The sequence below is a fragment of the Phalacrocorax aristotelis genome, unplaced genomic scaffold (assembly GCF_949628215.1).
Source record: "Phalacrocorax aristotelis unplaced genomic scaffold, bGulAri2.1 scaffold_64, whole genome shotgun sequence".
Classification (NCBI taxonomy): domain Eukaryota; kingdom Metazoa; phylum Chordata; class Aves; order Suliformes; family Phalacrocoracidae; genus Phalacrocorax; species Phalacrocorax aristotelis.
Window position 1 is genome coordinate 392,760 of NW_027441142.1, and position 6,000 is coordinate 398,759.

A 6,000-nucleotide genomic window follows, 5' to 3' on the forward strand; every position below is an offset into this window, starting at 1 on the left:
CTTCTGTGCTAATGTCTACCTGTTCTAGACCTCCAGTGTTGGAAAGCCTTTGTTTAGTGCCTAGTTGTGCCTGCGTAACAAATGTTTTAGCTGCTGATGTGTTATACCTCTGCTGTGAACTTTTTCCTGGGTGGCTTGATTGTTTCTGGTTGTCCGTGTAAATCTAGGCAGATATTTTCTGCCCGGTGGTGAAGTCTATCGCTTTGGATAACAAAGGGCAGGAGAGCAATAAAGAAAAAGGTGATTCGTCTGCTGCAGCTCCTTGGAAACGATTCGTTCCTTATTTTCTGCCGTTGGGGAGGTGTTGTGCTTTCCAGATAATGCAGCCTCTCCTGTGCCTGTCCACGCCGTGCATTTTTGTCCTGCCCTTGCTTGAAAAGGCTCTCCTTGCCTTCTTCCTCTGTGCTGCAGTTGGCTTAATCTCTCGCTGCTGCTGCTGGAAGAGGGATAAAGGGAGTGTTGTTGATCGGGTTGTTAAAAGCTTTTTCGCGGGCTGTAACGCGCGGGAAGGGGTGGGCGGGGGGGGGGCGACTCAGTACGGGGGAGGGGGAGGATCAGGCTGCGGGGAAAATGGGAAACCAACATCACCCTTCCCTCCTACGGCGCAGCCCGGCTGCACGGCTCCCCGGGGATGCCCCTGCCCCGCGGGTGTACCGTGTGTGCGCCCCCCGCGTGGGGCGGGGGGGGACGACACCCCCCCACACAGTCGGCGGCACTGGGGCAACCCCTGCCCCAGGGCTCCGCGCTCGTACCCGGCTCTCCCCGCTCCGGCACGGCACGGGGCTGGACGCACCGAGGAGACCCCGGGGCGGCTTCTCGCGGCTGGGCGAGAACAGGGCCTGGCCCCGAGCAGCCGAGCGGGCACCGCCGGTAGCTCGGAGGAGCGGGGCCGGCTCGGCTCGAGGCGTCAGAGCGAAAAGGGACGAGAACCGTCCCGGAGCGTTGGGGGGGCGGCGGATGGTCCGGTGGCCGGGTTCGGCTCCGTGCCGGGCCGTGGGGCAGCCGGAGCCGCGCCGGGGGGCAGGTGAGGAGCCGCGTGGCCGGGCGCGCTGTGGGTCGGCGGGTTTCGGCTGTGGGGTCTCCCGGTCCGCGGAGTCCCCGGGGGGGGGTTGCGGGCAGCAGTGGCCCCGGGCCGAGCGCTTTCGTGGGTCGGTGGTTGTGTTTTGGGGCCGAGCCCGTGCCCGGCCGTGGGGAAGTAGGGGCAGCCCCACCCGGCTCTCGGCTGCTCCTCGTCGGGGTCGGGCGGCGGCGGCGACCCCGACCCCGGCGGGGGCTCCTGTGGTGCCGGGCGGGTCCCCCCTTGCCCGCGAGGCAGGCAAGGACCCTGGCTGCTGCCGCCGCGGTTTGCTGGAGGCGGGCTGGGCCCGGCCCCCTGTGGGGTTGGGGTGCGGGCCCGGCGCTGCCGGGGAAACGCGGCCTGCGAGAGCAGGAAGAAAGCGCTGCCGGGCCGGCGCTGGGCTGCCCCGCCGGGGTGCGGGGCCGGGCCCGCGCAGTTCAGTTCCCAAGGCCTCCCCGACAGTGCGCGCGTGGGCCGTGGGGGTGCAGGGCTGTGGGGTGGCTGCGCTCTCCGCGGCCCTGAGCGTTGCCCGTGGGGACTGCGGAGGGGGCCGGGACGCAGCCAGGCTCAGCTGGTTTGGTCCCTGAACGGGGAGAGCACAGCTCTTCTGTTCCTGGGCCTTGAGAGCAGGCTCCTGTGGCTGACGCCGGGGCCCTGAAACAGATCGAGTCGTGCGTTTTGAGGGCCTGAGCGAGGGGACTAAGTCGTGTGGTTTTGGGCTGAGGAGCAGAGGTCAAGTGCTGCATTTTTGGGACTTGAGAACAGGCTCAGCAGCTGGGCTTTTTGGCTCAGAACCGGTCCCAAAGTGAGCTGGTTTGGGGGCCAAAAGCAGCAGCCGGTTTGGCTGCTTGTGCAGGCTGGGGGGTGGGGGCATTGGGGGCTGCAGGGGAAAGCAGGGGTTGGGCAGGGTACGAGGACCCTCCCCGGAGGTGGGGGTCCGGTCACATCGGACCCCGAAGTTCGGGAGGCCGGCATGCACCAGAGCGAACTCGCCACCTGAGGCGGGTCTCTGGAGGAAGGGTGCTTTTTGGATCCAGCGCAGCGCACCCTCTTTGGGTCCAGCTCTTCTTTCTGCGCTGCTTAGAATAGTTATTAACCAATTAATTAATCATACAAACTAAGTCACAACAGCTCTGTCGGCTCCATCATGGTTCGGAGCTCTGAATCGGTTTCACTTGGTGTCTAACATGTTTTTTCCCCGAGGAGAGGCTAAGTTTCAAAGTTAATTAGTTTTCTCATAAGTGTGTCAGTCAATAAAATTGAGTTACGATTGTTAAAACCACAAAGGTGACAGGAGTCTCACGGATCTGGTCTATTTCTGAAAATGTATTCATCCCATGCAAATGTCATCGGGATACAGATCATCTGCACTTCATGCTCTGACAAGACAAGATGCTGAGACAGGGATGAGCTCCAAAAGGACTGCTGAAAAGAAAAAAAACGCATTCCACAGTCATGGGGTTTTTTTGTTTGCGTTTGGGGGGGCGGGGTGGCTTTAACAAAAGAGTGCAGTGTTGGCCGGCAGCAGCCTGCAGAGCACTTTTGCTGCCTGATCTCTCCTTTTCTTCTCTTCCACTCTTCTTTCAGGGCTGTAATTGTCATTTGGATAGTTTTAGAAGAGCAGTTAAGTTGCTCGCCTGTGTCAATGTGCTGGTAATACCAGGAAGGTGAATGCTTGAACCGGTCGGGCGGGTAGGAATGAATAACTTGGCTGCAGGTAGAACTTCTGAGGGAAGACCAGCAAAACCAGGAAGCAAATAGCAAGTTCCCAAAAAATGTGCGGGTGTCAAACACAAAAGTTTTATTGCCGAATGTTTTTGGGAATATGTTCCCAATGGCTATTTTTAGTAAACATAAATTTTCAGGAGATTCAGGGTTGTGCGTGGCAAAACATGTCCCTCTGTTTTTGTGTCCTGCTGCACAAACGGCCGGCGGCAGGGCTCTTGTTCCCCGCTCTCGCTATTGCCACAGCAGGGCTGCGATATTTAGACCTAAGTGGGGATGGGTTTAGGAATGGAAGGAGAGAGAACGCCTGTGTTCTGTAAGGGCTATGAATGCTGACCCTTTGTCTCCGTCTGCCGCTTTTCCTGTGCGGGTGATGAAGCTGTTTTACTTTTCTCTGTTGTTCCAGGTCTAAATAGCTGCGAAGCTGTCGCCGCTGTGGGTGCGCAATTTGTGTTGCTGTGTTTCTGTGGAGTTCTAGCTACGGCTCGCTTCTAGTGTGGCCAAGCGTCAAGGTAGGGCTTTCAGTTTAAAGCTTCAGAAGCGCTGCGCGCCGAGATGGGTGTAGGTGAAACTGCTGTTGCGCCTGCAGCTGTGCTCGCAGGGATGCTGGGTGGCTCCGCATCAAACCGGCGAGGTGCGCGTGGACCTCCGTCGGGCTGCGCCCTGGGTGCGCGAGCGTGCCGTGTTTTTGCTGTTCCGGCTTGTACGTGCGAGGGCTTAACGTTTGATTTAATGCATTTCCTTTAACGGCAGGCTGTAGTTGGGCTCTAGATGGTATTCCTACGTGGGCGCAGGAGCTGTGGAATGGTTAAGCTGTTGCTGTGCCTCCAGGTGACTTGTTCAGTAACGCTGTTTTTCCAGGTGCAGATGGATGAGTCGTGCAGGGCAACGGAGGAGGGCCCAGGGGAGTGCTGTAAGAAGGTGAGTCTGTGTAGTACTGGAGGGAAGATGTGACTGATGGCTATAGGGCTCCATTATGGGTTTTACTCTTTTTTTTTTTGTGATCCGAGGGTGCTAAGCGATGAGCCGAGCGTGATCTGGGCCCTGGAGGTGAGTCAGGCAAGGTGACCGGTGCTTGGTGGGCTGGAGTAGGTGTTCTTTTTCAGGTTATTCAGGGTTTTTTCTCCTTCTCTTCACTTTCCCATCCCAATTTGGGGCCGATTCCCTCAAACGGGGACTTCCCCCTGTGGGGCTGCTTATGCAGCCTGGGAGCTGCTGCCTGGGCACAAAAATACCTCAAACCCCTTACTCTGGGTCTGCAATGGGGGGTGAAAAAACAGAAAGAATTCTGGTGGAAAGAAAACAACTTGGGGCTTCTGGGAAAGCCAACTCCAGCTGGATTTGTGCAGCTGGAAAGGAAAAAAAGGGTGGTGGTGGGGAAGGAACAACCACCTAAAAGCACCCACCAACCATTCTCATGCACAAAACCGAAAGTGAAAATGACCATTTTTTGTAGGGTAAAAGCACAAAAAGTCCCCACAGAACTCAGTAGTTTGGAAAAGCAACCCCAATTATTACATTATGTAAAGAAGGCGGGGAAAAAAAGAAAACCAAAACAAAACCCTATCACAACCCTGATGCCACATGCCTACCAGCAGTTCCTGGGGCTTATTCTGCGGGGGTGGGGAACCCAACCTTGTTCCCCAGGTTTGCTGTGCTGCTTCTCCTCCCTCGGGCATGGGGGGGGCAGTGGCATGGACAGTAGCAAGCACCAGACGTTTTTAAGCGGTCGAGAGGAAAGGACAAATGCTCGAGACGCTTTGCTGTTTGGTGCAGAGGCAATGAACGGCGCTGCTGGGGCTGCGAGGGGGAAAGGTGCAGAGGAATAGAAGCTCTGTGGATGCAGCCAAGTTACGGTTTCTGGATGGTATTAATCGAGAAGAGTAATTCAGATAATGCTGCTGCCCAGCGACCAGAATTGGGTACTGAGCCCGGGAGCCGCGCACGCGCGGTGGCGTCCCTGTGATCCCCATTGCTCTCTCCGCAGGTAACAGCCCTGCGATGCTGCGGTGCCTGCGAGGTGATGCCGCCGTGCTCGTTGCTGCTTCCTGGTAAGGAAAGGCCTCCTCCGCTCCTGCTGCAGCGTGGTGGTGTGTCGGACACGATTCCCTGTGTCGGGTGAGGCCTAGGGCTGCCGGCGAGGTGAGCGAGCGCCTTTGGTGGGTGCAGGGGTGTCTCCTTGCGTGCCTGCACTACTGGGGCTGGTGGGATGGGAAGCTTCAAACGACCCGCCGAGGCAGGCTTCTGGTATGCTAAAGGCGAGTGGGTGAGGGCAGCCCTAGGAGTTACTCGGGAGCTGATAGAAGGGAAGAGGGAAAGGAGGAGGAGGATGATGACCTTTTCCCCCTGCCCAGGGTGCAGAAGATGGCCGACTCTCCAGCTCACCAGAGCTCCCCCTCAGCCTCCCCTGGCCCCCCTTGCCCAGTGCGCCTGCTCCCAGCTCCAGCACGAGCGAGCTAGGCTACGTGCCGAGGAAGCCTCATCTCGTAAGAGCTGTAAGACACCCATGTGTTCTCTTCAGGTGGAGGACGGCCTAGAGTCTGGAACTGCAGAAGAGGCAGGGAGGAGAGAAGGGGAAAGAAGCATGTGAACGGCTAAATTGTGCCAGCAGCGCTGAGAGCGAGAGTCGCGGTGAGTCCTGGGCCACTGGGGCCCCGCTGCCTCTCTTGTGCGTCCTGGGCCCTCCCTGTCTCTCCCCCGGCCCCCTCTCTTTCCTTACCTGCTGCAAAATTTTATTTTTTCTTTTGGGCCCCCCCCGCACCTTCTTTCTCCATCTCGCTCTGAGTGGCTCCCTGCCTCCCCGTCTTTTTCAGTCCTCCCTCTCTCTGTCCTGTAGCCTGTGGCTCCTTTTTCTATCTCCGCCTCTCTCTGCCTGGCTCTGGCTCCGTTTTTTTTATTCCTCCTGCTCTGTCCTGTAGCCTGTCGGTATTTTGTCTTTCTCTGGCCCTCTTGGTCTGACTCCCTGTGTTACCGAAAAACGCGGTAAAATCGGAAACGACTCCTCAAGACCAATTTAGTATTAAAGAGCAGGCATTCTTTATTCACGGCGCCGGATGCACGGGGGATCGCTCCTCCTGGCGTGCGTACCTCACACACCTTTCCCGTACAATTTGTAGATCAAAATTTTACGTATTCATACATATTCATTACTGCCCTGTCTACTGATCAGTACAAACTTGCTCGTTCCGTATGTAAATCGCTGCGCAGGCTCGGTTGTC